This window comes from Sciurus carolinensis, chromosome 5, assembly GCF_902686445.1.
Source record: "Sciurus carolinensis chromosome 5, mSciCar1.2, whole genome shotgun sequence".
Lineage (NCBI taxonomy): Eukaryota > Metazoa > Chordata > Mammalia > Rodentia > Sciuridae > Sciurus > Sciurus carolinensis.
This window is the reverse complement of record NC_062217.1, coordinates 89849632-89869392: the sequence shown is the minus strand read 5'-3', so window position 1 is coordinate 89869392 and position 19761 is coordinate 89849632. Positions and strand designations below refer to the sequence as shown.

At 36.2% G+C, this 19761-nt stretch overlaps 1 pseudogene; it reads right to left on the bottom strand.

Annotated features, from left to right (window-relative positions):
• Positions 1–15698: 15698 nt before the first annotated feature.
• LOC124985640 (proteasome subunit alpha type-1-like) lies at positions 15699–16524 on the bottom strand (annotated as a pseudogene).
• Positions 16525–19761: the final 3237 nt, after the last annotated feature.

Genomic DNA, 19761 nt, shown 5'->3' with positions numbered 1-19761 from the left:
ACCTGGACTGGGAAGTCCTCCTCTGTGATGTTCCCAGGGGTCCTGACCTACTGCCTGGGCTGGGGAACCTGACCCTGTGAGGGACTCCCTCGCTGAGCAACCCTCCTCTGCTATGTTCCCTGGGGCCTCGGACCCTCACTCTGCGTCAAAGCCTTTCGCTGTGTGGTCCTCCTCTGCAATGCTCCTGGTTGACTGGGTTCTTGGCTCCAGCAGGGGAGTCTCACTGGGCCACTCTACTCCACAAATTTCCCTGCATTTCAGAAATACTCCCATCCTGGGAGTCCAACCAATGGGAGAGATTCATCTGGTGGCTCTGAGTTGGTCCTGAGTCTCTCAATACCTCCTCTTCTTGACTCCTCAGTCTTGTCAAAAGTCCTCTAGTCTCCTGTAGGTGTCTCAGGAAGGGAGCTGCCCTTCCAGTGAAAATGGCCACACCCTCAGGAATAATTCAAAATGCCTGCACCAGCCTATAAAGAAGCCTGTGGCTAGCTCCGTGATGCAGGCAGCTTGACTCACCGGCCAGCTTGCTCCGTGAATGTGACGGACCAGTGATGCCGCCTGTCCTTGGTGCAGGGGTCAGGCGGGGTCGCTAGTGATGGCATCTGACGTTGGCCTGGTGGCTGGGCAGGTTGGCTGCCCACTGCCTAGCTCCGCAAGGCAGGTGGGTTGGGTACCCACCTGATACCTCCGGGATGCAGGCGGCCTGACTCACCCGCCAGCTCACTCGGTGACTGCCTCTTATTCCATTCTAATTAAACTATGTTTCCCAAGTACCAGCATTCAAAATAAAAGATTTCAAAAATTATTATCACAGGACTGGGGATATAACTCCAGGGTAGAGCACTAGTGTAATATACACATGGCCCTGTGAGTTCAATCCTTAGCACCATAAAAGGAAAAAAAAAATTATGAGAGCCATAAAAAAGAAATTAAACTTTGACACATGTTATAACTTGGATAAACCTTCAAGACATTATGCTATGTGAAACCATGTTAAAATGTTCACTTGTTTTATGATTTAATTTATGCAAAATGCCTAGAAGAGACAAATCTATATATAAAGAAAATAAATTAGTAGTTGCTTAGTAGTTGCTGGGGAGTGGGGAGGGGAAAAGGGAACATGACAACTAAAGGGCACAGGGTCTTTCTGAACTGATAAAAATGTTCTAAAATTGATTATGGTGTTGGTTGCACATACACATAAGAATATGAAGAACCACTGAATTGTATACTTTCAAATGAGCAAATTGTAACAGATACACATTATATCTATAAAGCCGATTAAAATTTCCAGATAAAAATAAGTATTTTATACTTAAAAAATTACATATATAAGGTATATAGAAAGTAATATATATGCTATATAAAATATATGATATAAAGAAAAATAAAAAATCTTGTAGCTATCACATGAATAATATTTGTCACTATCTTAGAAGCCCTGTGTATGTCACTTTCTTTTGCCTTCCCACCTAGAATCACTCATCTTATGTTTTAAAAAGTTATCATTCCCTTGAATTTTTATGTGTATTTGTGAACATACACATACATTTGAACTATATTGTTTAACTTTGTAAGTTCCAAACTTTTTACAAATGTCCCATAAATACTTCTGTAACTTGTGTTTTTCATTTAACATTTTTTTTGCAGTGCTGGGATCAAATCCAGAGTGGAGCAAGGCAAGCTCTCTGCCATCAAATTACATTCCCAGTCCCAATATTTTATTTTTGACAGCCCTCTGTGTTTTGAATAGTTTCTTATTCAATTCTATGTATTGTTTACTAATTATCTTCTAAGTTGAAGATACTAAAACATATCTCAGAGACAATTCTTGTGAGATTATGTAAAGTGCTCATAGCTAAATGTGACTCATTACAATGGTTAATAGTACATTTGCAATATTATATATAATTCATAATTATTTGTAACAAGTGCTCCTTTTTTCTGTGAATATATATAATTTCATCAACTATACTGTGTTATAGATATCACACTGTAGTAAAATCTGAGTTACACAGTCTTGTGGGAAATTCCTCATACTCAGTATTTGAAGTCTAGATAATGAGGACACAAATATTTATGTACCAATCAATTTCTAAGCATGTTTTAAACTTTCTTATTATTATCATAATCATCATCATTATTATTTTAAGTACTGGGCTGGCAGAACAACCCATTTTCTTTTTTTTCTTGTTATTTTTTAATGGTGCATTACAGTTGTACATAATGGTTGGATTGGTTGTTACATATTCAGGCATGCACACAATATAACAATATAATTTGCCTGGTCAATATCATTCACTAGTATTTCCCTTTTCCCTCTCCTCTTCCTCCTCTCTCCCTTTTCTCTACATCCTTTCCAGCATTTATTATTATTTGAATTCTTTTTTTTTTTCAGTCAAAATGTGTCATCTTTATTCAATTTACAAGTTACAGAAATGCATACAAATGCACACATACAGTTGTTTGCTTTTACATACATAGGATCACAGTATTACAGTATTTTGTAACTTGCTTCATTTTATATCTTAATATGATATTTGTAACTTATATCTAGGTACCATATTGTGACTTAGGAAATTACTAGGTTTTTGGCTTAATTGTTTGTTTTGACAGTACCAGGGATTGAACCCAGGGATTTTTACATGCTGGGCAAGTACTCAGCCACCACACTACATCCCCTACCCTTACTTTTTGAAACAGGGTCTGGTTAAGTTGCAGATGCTGGCTTCCAATTTGTGACCCTCCTGCCTCAGCCTCCTGAATAGTTGGGATTACAGGCATTTACTGCCTGACCTAACACAGGTTTTGGTTGAGTTACTGTGTCTTATAATTTTTCCTATTTAAAATAATGTGAAGAAATTCTTAAGAGTATTTTTCCCCCGAGGAGGTTTGACATTTCAGACACAGATGACTGTTACTATTGACAGAAGATTTTCCAGTCTGTGACTTTAATTTTAAATCACTTACCTTGGAAATTTGCTAAATATCACTTCCTCAAAATTTTGTAATACAATTGATGCTCCAGAAAGATGCACTAAGGATGTTATGCTGTTTACTTTGTCCTCCACAGATCTGCTGGTATGCTTATTCCAGCTTCAGAAAAATACAGTAATGAACTTAGAAAAACTCAATGGAAAAACGATTGTTGTACTTTCAAAGGTGCAATATTGTAGAGATAAAATTGTTTATTAGCTTCCTACTCAAATTTCCCTAGTTTTGGGAGGGACCAACAGGCTCTTTTGGTCCTGTTGACCTGTGTTAATTATGCCCAGAAGGTCCTCAACAGGACAAGAAAAGTCCCTTGATCCAGACTATCTGAAGTTGGAAAAGTGAAAAGGTTATGTTGTCCCTTTCAGCATTTGAAGATAGTCTTGATTCATGGAGAAAACATGAACATTGTTTTCAAAAGGGAGAAGATGGCTATAACTTTATGATTAAAAAAAAAAAAAATCTGGATTATTGACTTCAAAAGGCCCCTGGAGAAAATGATGGCATAAAAATACAAAATTTGAAGTCATGCTTGTTTATGTCTGATTGATGGCAGCATTTTTAGGGATCAAGGGTATTCATGTTCACTCAGGATTACAAGCTAATGACATTTCTTAGATCAGCATCCACTAGTGTTTTATCTTGGACTTGGGGCCCATTTCTGATTGCAGCTAGGTCTATCATCATTCAGTGCATAGCTCATAGCCAATTTCTTTCTGTCAATAAAAGCACCAGGGCGTGGGTCACTGCATGGTAGAGTGGGCCAGGATGTCTATGGTCCAGGCATATTATACCACTGGGTAAGATGTGTGCTGTTAACCTCACAATTACAACTTTTTCAGATAATATAAATAATTATTTATATCATCTTATTTGTGCTTGTCTCTGTTTAAAGTGATGACCACATATTTTCTTATTTAGTTCTCATACCAACCTTACGAGGAAATGGAAGCACAGAGTGTAAATAAGCTACCAAGCTTACACTGCTGGTGAATCTGAGATTTGATATCAGATCAGTCTGGTTGCTAAATGTGTTTTCACTTTATACTGTCTCTGGATCAGGAAAGGATCTTTGGATATGGTAACTTATTTAGAGAGGTTTGACATTATCTAGAGAATATTATTTAGAGTAGTATGGTGATAAGAACCAGCTAAAAAACAACAAAAAAAGGAATATATATCAAGAACCATTTTTAGGACTGGGGTATAGTTCAGTGGTAAAGTGCTTGCTTACCATAAGTGAGTCCTTGGGTTCAATTCCTAGTAAAACACACACACACACACACACACACACACACACACACACACATGCACACACACACACACACACAGAGAGAGAGAGAGAGAGAGAGAGAGAGAGAGAGAGAGAGAGAGAGAGAGAAATGGAAACCCAAAGAAGTAGTAAGGAAATTGATGACACATTTCAACCTTAAGGTATTTGCCAAATTTGAAATTAGACTTTTCTTTTTACAGCTTGGAGTAAGGAAGGGGCAGGAGAATAGCAGAGAATGAAAAGGGGCTACTGCCTGAGGTAGGAAGACTGAGAGTTTGTAAAAAGGGAAATATGAAGGATAGACTTGTGTAAAAGTGAATTAGGAATAAATCTGTCCACCTCTTTTGATTCCCTGACTCTCATCTCCAACAACAAGGAAGAATGCCCATTCTGTGAGAAAATGTCTTTCCTGATAATGGAGATATATCCCTCTCTGAAGGAGCTGACAGCTTCAGGAATATAAGTTTATAATAAAAGACAAAGTCATCTAAAATTAGGCAAGATACAGCAAAAACAATGGACGGAAGTAGCAGATCTATGAAGTTTTAAAATAATAGTTACCAGACACAACATGAAGTATATTTTACATGGAATAAGGGGGACTTGGAACATGAGTAAGAAAATAACCAAGTAGTTTGGAAAAAGAACCAAATAGAAATCTTAGAAATGAAGAATAACATAGTTGAAATTGACAGTAACTGCCAACTAGATACATTCAGAAAGAGATTAATAAATGTGAAAAATAAAGAAGTTTTCAGACTTAAAAGTTGAAAACTTATCACCCATAGAATTGTGTTACAAGAAAAATGAAAGGTCATTCTTTAGATAGAAGGAAAATGAACTGGATGGAAATCTGGATCTTTATGCAAATGAATAAAGACCAATGGAAATAGTAACAACATGGATAACTATATGCTTTATTATTATAATTTAAACCTTTTAAAAAGATAATTGCTTAAATAAAATAATAAAGTAATATGGAATATATAATATATATAATATAATATAGCTAAAGTATAATGGATGATAAGTACAGCTTAAATACTAGGAGGGGAGAAATGTATAAGTTTCTTATACATAAAACAATATATTATCACTTGATTGTAGAATGAGTTTAATTAAGGGTGTATACTACAAGCTCCAAATCAAGCACTAATGTAATAATAAAAATTGTACAATTAAACTAACAAAATAAATAAAATGGAATCATAAAAATACCTGGTTAATCCAAAAAGAAGACATTAAAAGAGGTCGAGGGGTAAAATATACAGATATAATGAATAGAAAAGATTTAAGATAATACTTTGCAAGGTAAAAGATTCAATTAACCATATCAACAATCACGTTAAATGAAAATAGTCTTAACACTATTTAGAAAACAGCGTTTGAGGCTAGATTTTAAAATAGAAATAAGACCAATTACATTCTGTCTATAAGAAATGTACCTTAAGTAAAATGATACAGAATCTAGGGGTATAACTCAGTGGTAGAGTATTTGCCTTGCATTCACAAGAAATAAAAAATATTCTAGATAAGAATATGTTAAAGGTAAAAAATGAATTCTATGCTAACACTGACAAAAGGAATCTGGAGTGGCTACATTAATCTAAAAATACATTTAAGAGCAAATAATATTATCAGAGATTAAAGAAGTTTATTTTATAGTGATAAGGTGGTCAATGAAGACAATCTTAAATGCTTTTATATCTAATAAAAAATCTTCAAAAATATGAACCAAAATCAATAATACTGCAAAGAGAAATAAACACATGCACAACCATCAGAGATCTTAATACCTTTCTCCCAACAATTCATAGAACAAGCAGGAGGAAAATCAGTAAAATTATGACACTCAAACAACACTCAACCAATTTGACCTGACTGATATTTATAGAACCTTCCAATCTATAATAGCAAAATAAAAGTATTTTCTCAAGTGCACAAATTAGAAAAAAAGAAATGTCTCAAATCAGCAACCCAGTTTCCTCTTTAAAAAAATAGAGAATGCCAGCTAGTGTCACATGCCTGTAATCCCAGCCACTTTAGAAACTAAGGAAGGAGGATCACAGATTAAAAGCCAGCCTCAGCAATTTAGCAAGCCCCTGAGTAACTTAGCAAGATCCTGTCTCAAAAAAAAAAAAAAAAAAATACAGAAGAGGGTTGGAGATGTGACTCAATGTTTAAGTGCCCCTGGTTCCCATCCCAGGTACGGGGAAAAAAAAAAAAAAGACAGAAAGAAAGAAAGAAGAGCAAATTAAATTCAAATTAATAGCAGAAGAAAGGGACTCACAAAGATCAAAGTGGAAATCAATAATCAATTAAAAATAGGAAAACCCCACTAAATCCAAATGGTTGTTCTTAGAGAAAATTAATAAAACTGATAATTTCCAGCCTGATTAATCAAGGAGAAAAAAGAGAGAAAAAAGTACCAATGTAAGGACACCACAAAATATCCCATGTAGATATAAATGGATAGTAGGGGAACATTAAGAAGGCCTTTGCAATAATAAATGCAACAACATGGGTGAAATTGACAAATTACTTGAAAGACATAAATTTTCAAATCTTACTTAAGAAGATAAGTAGGTTTTTATCTGTTAAACTAATTGTAGCTTTTTAAAACTTCCTATAAAAAGTCCAGGCCCAGATGTTAACATTGGTGAATTTTAGCAAACATTAAAGGAAAAAATAATCCCAATTATTTAAAAACTTCCATAAATTTCAGAGGAGGAAATATCTTCCAATTCATTCTATTGATATGACTCCCTGGTTGCCAAGCCGTGCACCTGGGAGCAGTGAAGCAGCACAGTGGTGGCTCTGGTGGGAGAAGCCATGGCAGCCTGGGCCTGAGGCATGGTGGCCAGAGCAAGCCGGCTGTCACCCTGGGACAGCTGGTCTGCACACAGCGCATCTGCTGTAGCAGTGTATAGAAGTTCACTCCACACTAGCACTGTAGCTTCAGATACCTCACTGAGCATCCCGCAATTCAATGACTTTAACCTCCTATTTCCTGAAACAGAAAGAAAAAGAATGTAAGACAAATATGATTGGGATTCATGGCTAACCAGTAGAATTATTACTTTTCCAAACCCTAATTAGCTTAATTTTGAACCAATAGTACTTTCATGAATCCTAATTAGCTTAAGTTTGGACTAAAAGCACTGATGCAAGTGCTATATAAATCCCCTCTTGCACTGCAAGAGTTCTGTTCCTGTTTCTGTTCTTCAATAAATCCTACTCTTACACTCATTCATCTTAGTCTATGGATTTCATTCTTCCAATTCACAAGGAAGAGCCCAGAAAGAAGAAAAAAATTGAAGTTGAACTGCTGGGTCTGTTGCAACACTGAAGGGCATGACTTGCCATTAAGAGTTGCAACACTTTGGAGTTGCAGAGAAGGCAACTGCAGAGCCCACCTATTCACAAAAAACAGAGAATCAAGTTTCATTTCAAAACCTTGGTTTTACTATGAGGCCAGTATTACCTTGATACCAAAATCACTCTTATTCTCTGGCTAGACAAGCATATTTCAAGGATAGAATACTAAAGACCAATATACTTCCTGAACTTAGGTGAAAATTCTAAGCAAAAGTTTAGCAAATTAAATCCTACAATATAACAAAAAATATACATTACAACCCAGTATTACTGATCTGAAGAATGCATGATTGATTTAACAATAAAAACTCAATCAATGTAATTCAACAAAAGATCACATGATTATCACAATTCATACAGCAAAAGATGTGATAATATCCAAGATCAACTTCTAATTAAAAAAATCAGGCGGGAGATCCAAGATGACAGACTAGAGGGAGGCTGCGTTCCTTGTTTCTCCGTAACTTGGGTTTCAAGCAGAGGAAATTTGTTTCTCTGTGAGGCAGTCTTTGCTTTGTTTATCGATCCCCTGCTGTTTACCCCATTTGTCCACTGCGATCACCAGCAGTCTGCCAGCATATTGACTACTTTTTGAGTGCAGATCGCTCACTGACTACCACCTATCATCTGCCATTTGCCTGCCTTTTGCCTGCCCATTGCATGCCTTTCACCTACTCATCACCACCCCCCAAGGTCCATCTGCCCATGGTCAGCCAGTAGCCTGCAGACTGACCACAGACCACCAGTAGATTGCCAATTGCCTGCTGTTGCCTGAAAAACCACTGTCACAGTACCCACAGGTTTGGTTACACGTGGCTGCTGCCATTTTGAGACAACAGCCAGGACCTGCAGGACCCCCAGCCCAACTGACTGAGCCCCGCCTTCAGGGCCCCTGCTCCGACCAAGTCTATGTCCCCAGCTGCAGCTCCCCATTTGCCAACACATTTGGAAATCAGCGTGGCCATCTTGGATTATCCTGGAAGCAGAAGCTCCAGTCTTCAGGTAAAGCAAATCAAATTCTGAGACACTTGCTGAAGACTGGAAGCTCATTCTCAGGTACCTCTTATGCATCAGGCTCCTGAAGACTGGGAGTTTTGAATAGTATATGACTATTATAGTGTAATTTTTTTTCTCCTTTTTGAAAATTTTAAAGTTTTTATTTCTTTATTTTTCTTGCTCTATTTTCCTTTTGTTTACCTATTTCCTCAAAGTCTCTTTCTCCCTTTTCTCATGCTAAAAAAAATCAGGCAAACCAGGGATAAGGGTACCTTCCTCAAACTGATCATGTGTCTCTACAAAAACCATATAGCCAACACAGTACTAATTATGTAACACGGGCACTTTCCCACTAACATTAGAAGCATACCAGGGATGCCTAGGCTCTCATTACCTCTATCATGGCATTGGAGGTTCTAGACATTGCAATCAGGCAGGAAACAGAAATAAATAACATTCAGATTGGAAATAAAACATAAAACTCTCCTACAGATGACATGCACACCTACATAAAAAATTCAGTGGAATCTACTAGAACTAATAAGGGAGGGTATCAAGTTTTCAGGATACAAACCATGCACAGAAGTTAATTACTTCGTCTATGCTAGCAAAAAACAATTACAAATTAAAATATATATGTTCATTAACCTGACTTACCCATTCTACAATGTATACATATTGCAAATGTTATGTTATATAATATAAAGTTAAAATTTTTATTTGTCAGGACTTGGGAGCCAGTATCCACTGCAAGTGTATGCTGCAGAATCCAGATTAGGATAAAAGTGCAAGTTACTCCATTCACTTTAATGAAGGGATCAAATTAAACTATCTAAAAGGAAGCCACTGTAACCCAATCATTTTTGAGGAAATAACCAGAAACCAAAGATGATTAGATAAAAATAATCAACTGGTTTTTCTGTTGATCAGAGTTGGGATTTTCTTCCTATTCCAAGCAAACCAGGTCAAATTTTTATTGAAATCTTGCTCAGTAGATCTTTTCTCAAGCAGATGTGGTACACTGTTAGAGTCTAATAAGCCAAATGAACATGCTGGAAAGGATGGAATCGTGCATCAGCTAGGGCACTTTCCCTGGAGAGGAATGCCCTCTGGAAACTTCCTAGACTTGAAGCTAATCACTCAGTCTTTCTTCCCCAACCCCTGGGCCTCAGTATACCAGTTTGAGAAGGCAGCTCAACTGGACACCAGTTCTCTTTGGTTAGAGCTTGAGAGTAGCCATTTTATTCTAATGATGAAAGAAAAATTTCTCAGGAGAATGTTCTTTGCAGAAATAAACTGTCTGCTTAAATATAACCATGTGCCCCATTTATAGCATGGTAGTTTCAGATTGTTTCCATAGAATGACTTTCCTTTATCTTGGGACAGGGAAGACTCATGATAAAGTGGTTGGACTTGGAGTAGGATTGACATTTTTCTCTCTTTGAACATCCATATTGGAAGAGGGTAGGAGAGTGGTGTGGAAGCAGCAAACTGAATGGGAAGAAATTATCCAAGTCCATCAGTCACTTGACATCACCTACAAGAAACCCTCAGTGAAAAGAGTGGAATTTGAATAACTAGAAATCTGGGCTATCACTCTTTAGCACCTGTTGGGAGTAAAAGGGGCACAGAAAAAGAAATATATTCCTGCAGACTTTCTGTCTTTCTCTTAACTGCTGAGGAAAGTTGGAGCCTTAGCCTTCATTCAAGCGTAAAGTGTTTCTGATTCTTTTTCCAGCTAACAGTGGCAGACTAGAAATAACACATTCTGTAAATATTTGTGGCTCTTTTATTTGCATTATATTTCAGAAATCTATCATTTATCTTATAAAGTCTACTTTTATTGATGCATACTTATTACACAGAATAGTGGATTTCACTGTGGCGTAGGTGCATATAACATAATTTGACCAATTATGTGCATATAACAATTTGATCAATTTTACTTCTTAACACCTTCCTTATTGCCACCCCCATTGATCCCCTTTCATTAATTTTCCTGCAAATCACATGATTTCTTTCTTCTTTTAGCTGAGTAGTCAAAGGACTTCATTATGTATATATACTGTATTTTCTCTATCCATTCATCTATTGATGGACACCTAGGCTGATTCCATAATTTGACTATTGTGAATCATGGGACATTAAAAAATGGGGTATTCATCCATCTTTACAAAGGATAGTTGAGAAGCTTTTTAATTTAATGCCATGCCATTTATCGATTATTGCTATTATTTTCTGAGCAATAGGAGTCTTATTCAGAATATTGTTGCCTGTGCTGACATGTTGAAGTATTTCCTCTGTTTCCCTCTTGGACTTGAAAAGTTTCTAGTCATATACCCAGGTGTCTGATTTGTTTTGAACTAACTTTTATAGAGGGTGAGAGATAAGGATCTAGTTTTATTCTTCTAGATGTCTCCCCAGTACCACTGAAGAAACTGTTCTTTCTCCAATGTATGTTTTTGGAAACTTTGTGAAGAATCAGATGACTATAATTTTGTGGGTGTATCTATGTGTTTTGCATTCTATTTCATTGCTATATATATGTTTCTATGCCAGTATTATGCTACTTTTGTTATTATGACTCTGTGGTATAACGAAATTTGGTAATGTTTTGTCTCCAAAGATCCTCCATTTGCTCAGAATTTCTTTGACTATAGTGAATATTTTTTTTCCTCCACAGAAATTTTAGAATTTTTTTCTAGAGTATCATTGAGCTGAATGTAGTGGTGCACACCTGAAATCCCAGTGATTTGGGAGGCTGAGGCAGGATTATAGCAAGTTCAAAGCCAACCTCAGCAACTTAGTAAGACCGATCTCAAAATAAACAATTAAAAGGGTTGGGGATGTGGCTCAATGGTTATGTGCGTCTGAATTCAATCACAGGTAACAAAAAGAAAAAGAAATATCATTGATATCCTGATGGAGATTGCATTGATCTGTAGTTCACTTTTGGTGATACAGTCACTTTAACAATATTAATTCTGCCAATCCATAAAAAGAGGAGATTTTTCCATCTTCTAGTGTATTCTTCAATTTCTTTTTTCAGTGTTCTGTAATTTTCCATATAGAAATCTTTCACTTCCTTGGTTAGGTTTATTCCTGGCCACTTTGTGAAGCTATTATGACTGGAACTGTGTTCCTGTTTTCTTTCTCAGTGGGTTTACGGTTGGTATACAGAGAAGCTATTAATTTTTTTATGTTGATTTTGTCAGCTCTAAAAGTCTTTTTATGGAACTTTTAGGGTCTTCTAAATACAGGATCTTATCATCTGCAAATAGGGATAATTTGACTTTTTCCTTTCTTATTTGTATCCCTTTTATTTGCTTCTCTTGCCTAATTTCAACTACCATATTAAATAGGACTGGTAAGAATGGACTTTTTTAAATTAGAAAATTATATTTATACACAGTATTTGGGTTCCTTTTATCATAATTATACATACAAAGGAATTTATTTCAATTCCCATTCCATTTTTCTTTTCCTTTCCCTCTCCCTCCCTCTAATTGCTTTCCTCTACCATACTGATCTTCCTTTCCATCCTTTGTTTATTTATTTTTGATTCATACTTTCTACATATACGTAAAGGAGATTTTACTTTTGGTACATTTATGTGTGTTAACTTCATTCTATATTTCTTTCACTTTCCCATCCTCCCTCCTTGTCATTATTCTAATCCACCAGTCTTTTCTATATCTTTATGATATCTGATCCTCTCCCCCACTGCCTTCTGAGTCTGGCTTGTTTCATGTAGTATGATTTTGTCCATCTCCATTCATCTATCAGCAAATATCATTATATTATTCTACTTTGTGGCTGAGTAAAACTCCATCATGTGTATATACTCTATTTTCTTGATCTATTCATTTATTGATGGGCATCTGGGTTGATTTCATAATTCAGTTATGTGAATTCAGTTATTGTGGTGCCATAAACATTATAGTGGCTTATTGTTATAGTATGCTGATTTTAGTTCTTTTGAATAAATACAGAGGCATGGGTAGCTGTGTCATATGGTGGTTCTATTCTTAGTTTTTTGAGGAATCCCCACAATGCTTTCCAAAGTGGTTGAACTAATTTGCAGCCCCATTAACAAACTATGAATCTACCTTTTCCCCCCACATCCTCACCAGCATTTATTATTATTCGCATTCCGATAATGGTCATTCTGACTGGAGTGAGGTGAAATCTCAATTGTTGAGTACTTGTCTTTTTCATATTTTATATGAGAAAAAATGATATGTACCAAAATATAATCAATATAATGTTTGCCATGAGGCAAAGCACCCGGATGATTAAGTTTTAACCTAATCAGTGCATTAATCCACTAATATGGATTAACTAGGGAATAACTGTGGGCAGATAGGGTGTAACTGAGGAAGTAGGTCACTATGATGTTCTGGCTCACCTTGGATCCAGTGCAATAGAGTCTACTATCTATGAACTGAGACCTCTGAAACCATGATCCCTAAATAAACTTTTCCTCCTCTAAATTTTCTTGTTTGGTGTTTTTGTCACAGTGATGGAAAATATAACTAAAATAGAACTTTTTGAGAACTATTGGTATTAATTCTTCTTTGAAGGTCTTGTAGAACTTGACTGAGAATCCATCTGGTCTTGGGTTTTTCTTAATTGGTAGGCTTTGGATGGCATCTATTTCATTGATTGAAATTGATCTGTTCAATGTGTGAATGTCCTCCTGATTCAGTTTCAGTAGTTCATATGTCCCTAGAAATTTGTTGATATCTTCAAGATTTCTATTTTATTGGAGTATAAATTTCCAAAATAGTTTGTAATTATCTTCTGTTTTTCAGTACTGTCTGTTGAGATATTTTGTTTTCCACCATGAATTTTAGTAATTTGAGTTTTCTTTCTTTTTCTCCTCATTATCATGGCTAAGGGTTTATCAATTTTGTTTATTTTTTTCAAAGAATCAACTTTTTCTTTTGTCTATTTTTTGAATTGCTTCTTTTGTTTTGATGTCATTGATTTCAGCTCTGATTTTAATTATTTCCTGTCTTCTACTGTTTTTGATGTTGATTTGATCTTCTTTTACTAGGGCTTTGAGATGTAATGTTAGGTCTTTTATTCATTGACTTTCTATTCTTTTAATGAATGGGTTCAATGCAGTGGGCTTTCCTCTTAGCATTGCCTTCATGGTGTCCCAGAGATTTTGGTATGTTGCATCACTACTCTCATTTACCTCTAAGTATTTTTCATTTCATCCCTGATTTCTTCTGTTATCCATTTATCATTCAATGGAGTAGTACTTAGTCTCTGGTGTTAGAGTTGCTTCTATTTTTATTCTATCATTGATTTCTAATTTTATTCCATTGTGATCTAATAGGATGCATGGTATTAACTCTCTTTTTATATTTGATAAGAGTTTTTCTATGGCATAAGGTGTGCTCTATTTTACAGATTGATCTGTATGCTGCTGAGAAGAAAAATGTATTTACTCATTGATGGGTGAAATATTTTATATATGTCTGTGTATGTTAAGTCTAAATTATTTACTGTATTATTATTTAGTTCTATAGTTTCTTTGTTTAGTTTTGTTTGGAGGTCTATCCAGTAGTAAGAGATGTGTTAAAGTCATCCAGTATTATTGTGTTGTGATCTATTTATTTCTTGAAATTGAAAAGGGTTTGTTTGCTGTATGTAGATGCTCCATTGTTTGGGGCATAAATATTTATGATTGTTTGTATTGTTGATGTACAATTCCCTTAAGTAGTATGAAATGTTCATCTTTGTTCCTTCTTATTAACTTTGGCTTGAAGTCCCTTTATTTACTATGAGGATAGAAACCCCTGCTTGTTTACACAATTCACGTGAGTGATAAATGTTTTCTATTCTCTCACTTCAGTCTTTAGATGTCTTTGCATACAAGTTGAGTCTCTTGGAGACAATATATTGTTGGGTCTTTTTAAATCCAGTCTGTCAGTCTATGTCTTTTAATTAGTCAGTTTAAGCCATTAACTTTCACGGTTATTATTGAGATATGATTTGTAATCCCAGTCATTTTGGTTTATTTCTAGTTTTTAATTTGAATTAGTTTCTCCTTTGATTGATTATTTCTTTAGTGTAGTTCCTCCCTTTGCTGGTTTTCACTTTTTTTTTTTCATTTCATCTTCATGAAATATTTTGTTGAGAATGTTCTATAGTATAGGCTTTCTAGTTGCAAATTCTTTTAACCTTTGTTTATCATGGAAGGTTTTTATTTTATTTCCAAATTTGAACCTTAATTTTGCTGGAGATAGGATTCTTGTTTGGCATCCATTTTCTTTCCGAGCTTGGTATATGTTATTCCAGGACCTTCTTGCTTTGAGGGTCTGGGTTGAGAAATCAGCTGAGATTGGTGTTGGTTTTCCCCTACATATTATCTGATATTTTTCTCTTGCAGTCCTTAAAATTTTATTCTTATTCTGTATGCTAGGCATTTTCATTATAATGTGCCTTGATGTGGTTCTGTTGTAATTTTGTGCATTTGGGATCCTGTAAGGCACTCATATTTGATTTTCCATTTCATTCCTTAGATTTGGGAAATTTTCTCATAGTATTTCATTGAAAAGATTATGCATTCCTTTGGTTTGTGTCTCCTCACCTTCATCTATCCCAATCAGTCCTCAATTTGGCCTTTTCATGTTATCCCATAGTTCTTGGAAGTTCTCTTCATGACTTCTTAACATCTTCTCTCCATGGTCAACTCTATTTTCAAGGTTATGTATTTTGTGTTCATGTCCAGAGGTTCTGTCTTCCATGTAGTCTAGTCTATTGGTGATTTTTTTTTACACTAGAAGGGGAAACAATTTTATTTCACAATTGTCTTTAAAACCCCAAAGACTCTATTTTCTTCATATAAAAACACTGGTATACCTATACTTTCTAGAAAATGATTATTTAGACCCTCTCAAAGAAAAATGTACCCCATTATGTGGTTTGAGGAAGTTACTTGGAAAAAACACATTTGGACTGATTCCTAAAATCAGTGTTTGGACTGAGAGCTCCACCCCTGCATCTTTTGGTTCTACATATGTCATCAGTATGTGTTGCTGCATTCTCAAATATTCAATAATACACATAATGTAATTTTATCACTTAATGTTCCTGGTTCATCAGCCTTTTTTGTAGGTTCATCAGCAGGTTGTGTAGGCTGTGCCTTTCTCTGAGGTTATTCTTCAAGACCTTCCAGGAATGGAGACACATCATCATCATCATAGATTGAAAACTCCAAGTCTTTACCAATAATTCCAATAGAAACATTCTTTGTAGTTAGGTCCTGCTCTGCAGGAAGTGTCTCTCTTAAGGCACAAAGACCATGTTTAACCAGTTCATTTAAGTTGCACTCCATAAACTCAGACAAATGTCTCAAGTAAGTACGAGTTGATTGAGAACGGGATCCAATGGACACAGCTCTGCAGTCAAAATAATCAGCAGATGGACAGGTTTGGAAAATGCAAAGGCCCATATCATCATAACCAGCAATAAGCAGCCCAACACCATAGGGTCTCTGGCCATATCGCTGTGTTGGTATCTGGGTCTTACTTCCAACTAGAGATACAAGACGAGACACAGGAAGTGGTCTATCAAATACAAATCTGGAATCCAAACGCTCCTAGCACATAAAGTTGCATAACAGTCTAGCATCAGCAGTAAGTCTGGCAATTGAGATACCAATATGGTTGTCAACATGGAGAATTTTTTTCTGGTGAGCTGCAAGTTCTGACTGTGCCCTCTTCAGTGCAACCAATACTGCATGGGTTTTTTTATTTCAGACCAAATGTGGCTGAACCTTGTTTAACAGTTTCCATTGCATATTCAATTTGATGAATCCTGCCCTGAGGGCTCCAAACAGTGACATCATTGTCATACTGGTTGCAAAACATAATTCCCACGTGGACCTGGCTGTGAGCTCCAGCAAAGCTGGCGAATCCTGGTGATGTTTTTAATTGAATTTTTAATTTGGTTTGTTTTCATCATTCAGAGACTTTCTGCTTGTGGTTTTTTTTTTTTTTGTTTTGTTTTGTTTTTTTCAGAATCTCTGCCTTTTCATTGAAGTGATCTTTAAGTTCCTGTATTTTCTGACTGATTTCATTTCTTATACCATCCTTTACTTTGCAGGTCCATTGAATTATGTACATTCTAAACTTCTCTGATAGATTTTTCACTGTGGTGTCAATGGATTTTTTTATTGGAATATCTTGGTTTGCTTAGGGTGATTTGTATCCTTGCTTTTATATGTTGTTTGTGTGTCTACCCATATGACAGTATGGATCTGAGGCAGTAGAGTCTACCTTAGGAACTCATAGTGTCCCTGAAGGTTTCCAGTATCTCACTCTTTAGGGAGAGACCAATAATAATAACCAATGCAAGCAATATAGCATTAAACCCAATAGTTCCTACTATGATATCTGCAATATTAATTATCACAATAAAACATAAATGATATGATTAGTTATTTTCTAGAATAAAAACAGCAAGTTTGAAAAATGGTTTACAATGTCAGATGGTGGACAGGAAGAGAATAGAAGTGATGTAGAATGTGATGATCATGAGAGAGAAGAAGAGAAGACAGAAGCAAAAGATTTAAGGAAGAGTGAAAGACCAATAGAGATTGACAGCAGAAGAAAAGAGAGAATCAAGTGAAACAGGTAGGAGAAAAAAATATATAAAGCAAAAAATTTTTAAAAATAAAAATGACTAAAAACAAAGCAAAATTAAAATATACTAATCAAACATCCCAGTTCACACACACACAAAAAAACTAATCCATGTAAAATAACTGGCTTAAAAAATGCCAGTGATGAGAAGAAAAAAAATAGGAGACTGTATAAATGGCCATGTGCCATTAAGGTCACAAGTAAACAGTAAAAACAAATAAAATTTTAAAAAGACAAGGAAAAACATCTTGATGAAAAGTTAAAGAATTATTTCTGTTGGAATTCAAAATATTTTCAGCTTCTTAGCAGTTTTAGGTGGGATCATCTGGTGCATGATGCTCCATCCCCTGGATTGCTAGAGTGAGAGAGGTAATCCTGTAGATAGGGTTTCTGGAAGTGAGGTTTAGGTTTAGGGGGGCTCTGGCTCTTCTCTGAGTATCAATTGGCCTGGAGATTTTAAATCAATGCCCCTCCAATACCCAATACTTGCTGATCTACACTGGAAGATTTTACCCCAGGGATCTCCCCTGGGTTCCACTTGTGTGGTGTTGAGCCAATTCTTAGTCCTCTATGTCACCTGTGGACACCACGTTTCCTGGTCTCAGGTTCAATCTCCAAATGATCTCTCCTACCTCTGCCCTTCTGAGTTCCCAGCCAGATGCATCACTCCCAGGTTCTGTAAGCAGTTAGATTGGAGGGAGAAGGGTAGAGCCAGGTGGATTTCCATAACCAGTTGTCCCCTGTGTAAACCTCTCCATGTTTGATTTTCTCCTGGTCACTTAAGAACATTCTGTGTCATGTAGTGTGTGTTTACTGGGCCTATATTTGGTGCCAAACTCCAGTTTTTCAGGACATAGCTTCCTCAGCTGCCGGCTTCACTTCTGTGGCTGCAAAATGTTTTCTTCCATTGTCCTCTGAATGCCACCTGGAGAGATGGCAGCTTCTTTCCCCACACATGGATATGTGCAGTGCATCTTTCAGGTTTGTTGGATAGTGTCCTTGGTTTATAAATTCTCCATACCCAGACACACCTTGGACCTCCCAAATTGTGGGTTCCTTTAATTCCCTTATCCCTCTACCATGCTTATGGATGATTCCAGGCTGGCCATGGCCATGGCTGGGAATTTTTTCCTTAATTTTTGTATTTAACCTCCTGTGTCCCTGGTCTTCTTTGAATGTCCAGTTTTGAATTCCAGTAAAGTCCCCCTACGTTTTTTTTTTTTTTGGTTCACCCACACTGGGGAGAAGCTCCCTGTCTGTTTTCTTCATTTTATGCCATGGAGCAGCCAGGAACATGACCTTCTCTATTCTGCCATCTTCTGTCTGCATTATTAATATGTCACACATTACTATATATAATTATAATGTACCAATAAGAAATTTATTTAAAATATTCTTCATGAATAAACTGTTTTAGATACTTCATAGCCTTCAAGAATATTTAGTCTTTATCTAGTCTCTATCAGCCCTTGAAAACTTCCTTACTTGGTACTATCAGTGATGAGCATAGGTGGAAATCCCTGTAGTTTCTGTACTCCTAAAATGCTGGAAAATATCTAAAACTAGGAACATTGATAAAAATCCTTTGAAGGGGCTTACATCATGGAATTTAAATCTTGGTGAACAAAGAACCCATCAAGAGTCTCATGAAAGTTAGCCAAGTGTAGTGCATAAGCTATACCCAGCTACTCAAGAGGCTGAAGTGGAAGGATAACTTGAGCCCATGAGTTCAAGATGAGCCAGACAACATAGAGAGAACTCAACTTAAAAAAAGTTGATGAAAGTTAAATAATGTAAAGCATGTGTACACATATGTTTTCCACATGATTTCAAGGAGCCTGCAGATTCCCTAGTCCCCACCGACTCCCCTTGTCCTGTAGATAACAAATTCCTGATCTGGGAAGTGAATGAAAGCAGAGGCACTTGGTTTCTCCATTCAGAGTTCTGCTTCCCATCAGAACCCATACTCAGGGAAAAAAAATGGACATGCAGCACTTGCTATTGTCCCCATTTTACTGCAGCTAAAAGTGTGAGAAGGAACAGTATTTTTCAACTTCACCTCTGCTTCCTATCTTCTGTTGAGCATTCTGGGATTGCCCAGAAGGGGACTGAAAGAGAGTATAAGGAAGAACACCAATTTAGCAAAACTGGCCTGGAGATTAGAAGAGTGGAAAAATATGAAGCACAAATCAGTCCCTGGAACATCTCTCACCTCTGGATCTTCTCCAAAGATTTCACAGATAAAAAAGATGTGGATGAAGCCATCATGGATCCTGATAACAATATTTCTGCATCCACTGGAATTTTTGGTTTGCCTCACAATGAAATGAATCTGCCTATAAAAAGGCTAGTCTCTTCTATTGTCAGTACATTTCCAATTCCATGGTGCCATTTCTGTACCATGTTCCATTGACTGTTTAACTGTTCATACATGGATATATACTTGCCAAGAGTCTGAAATCA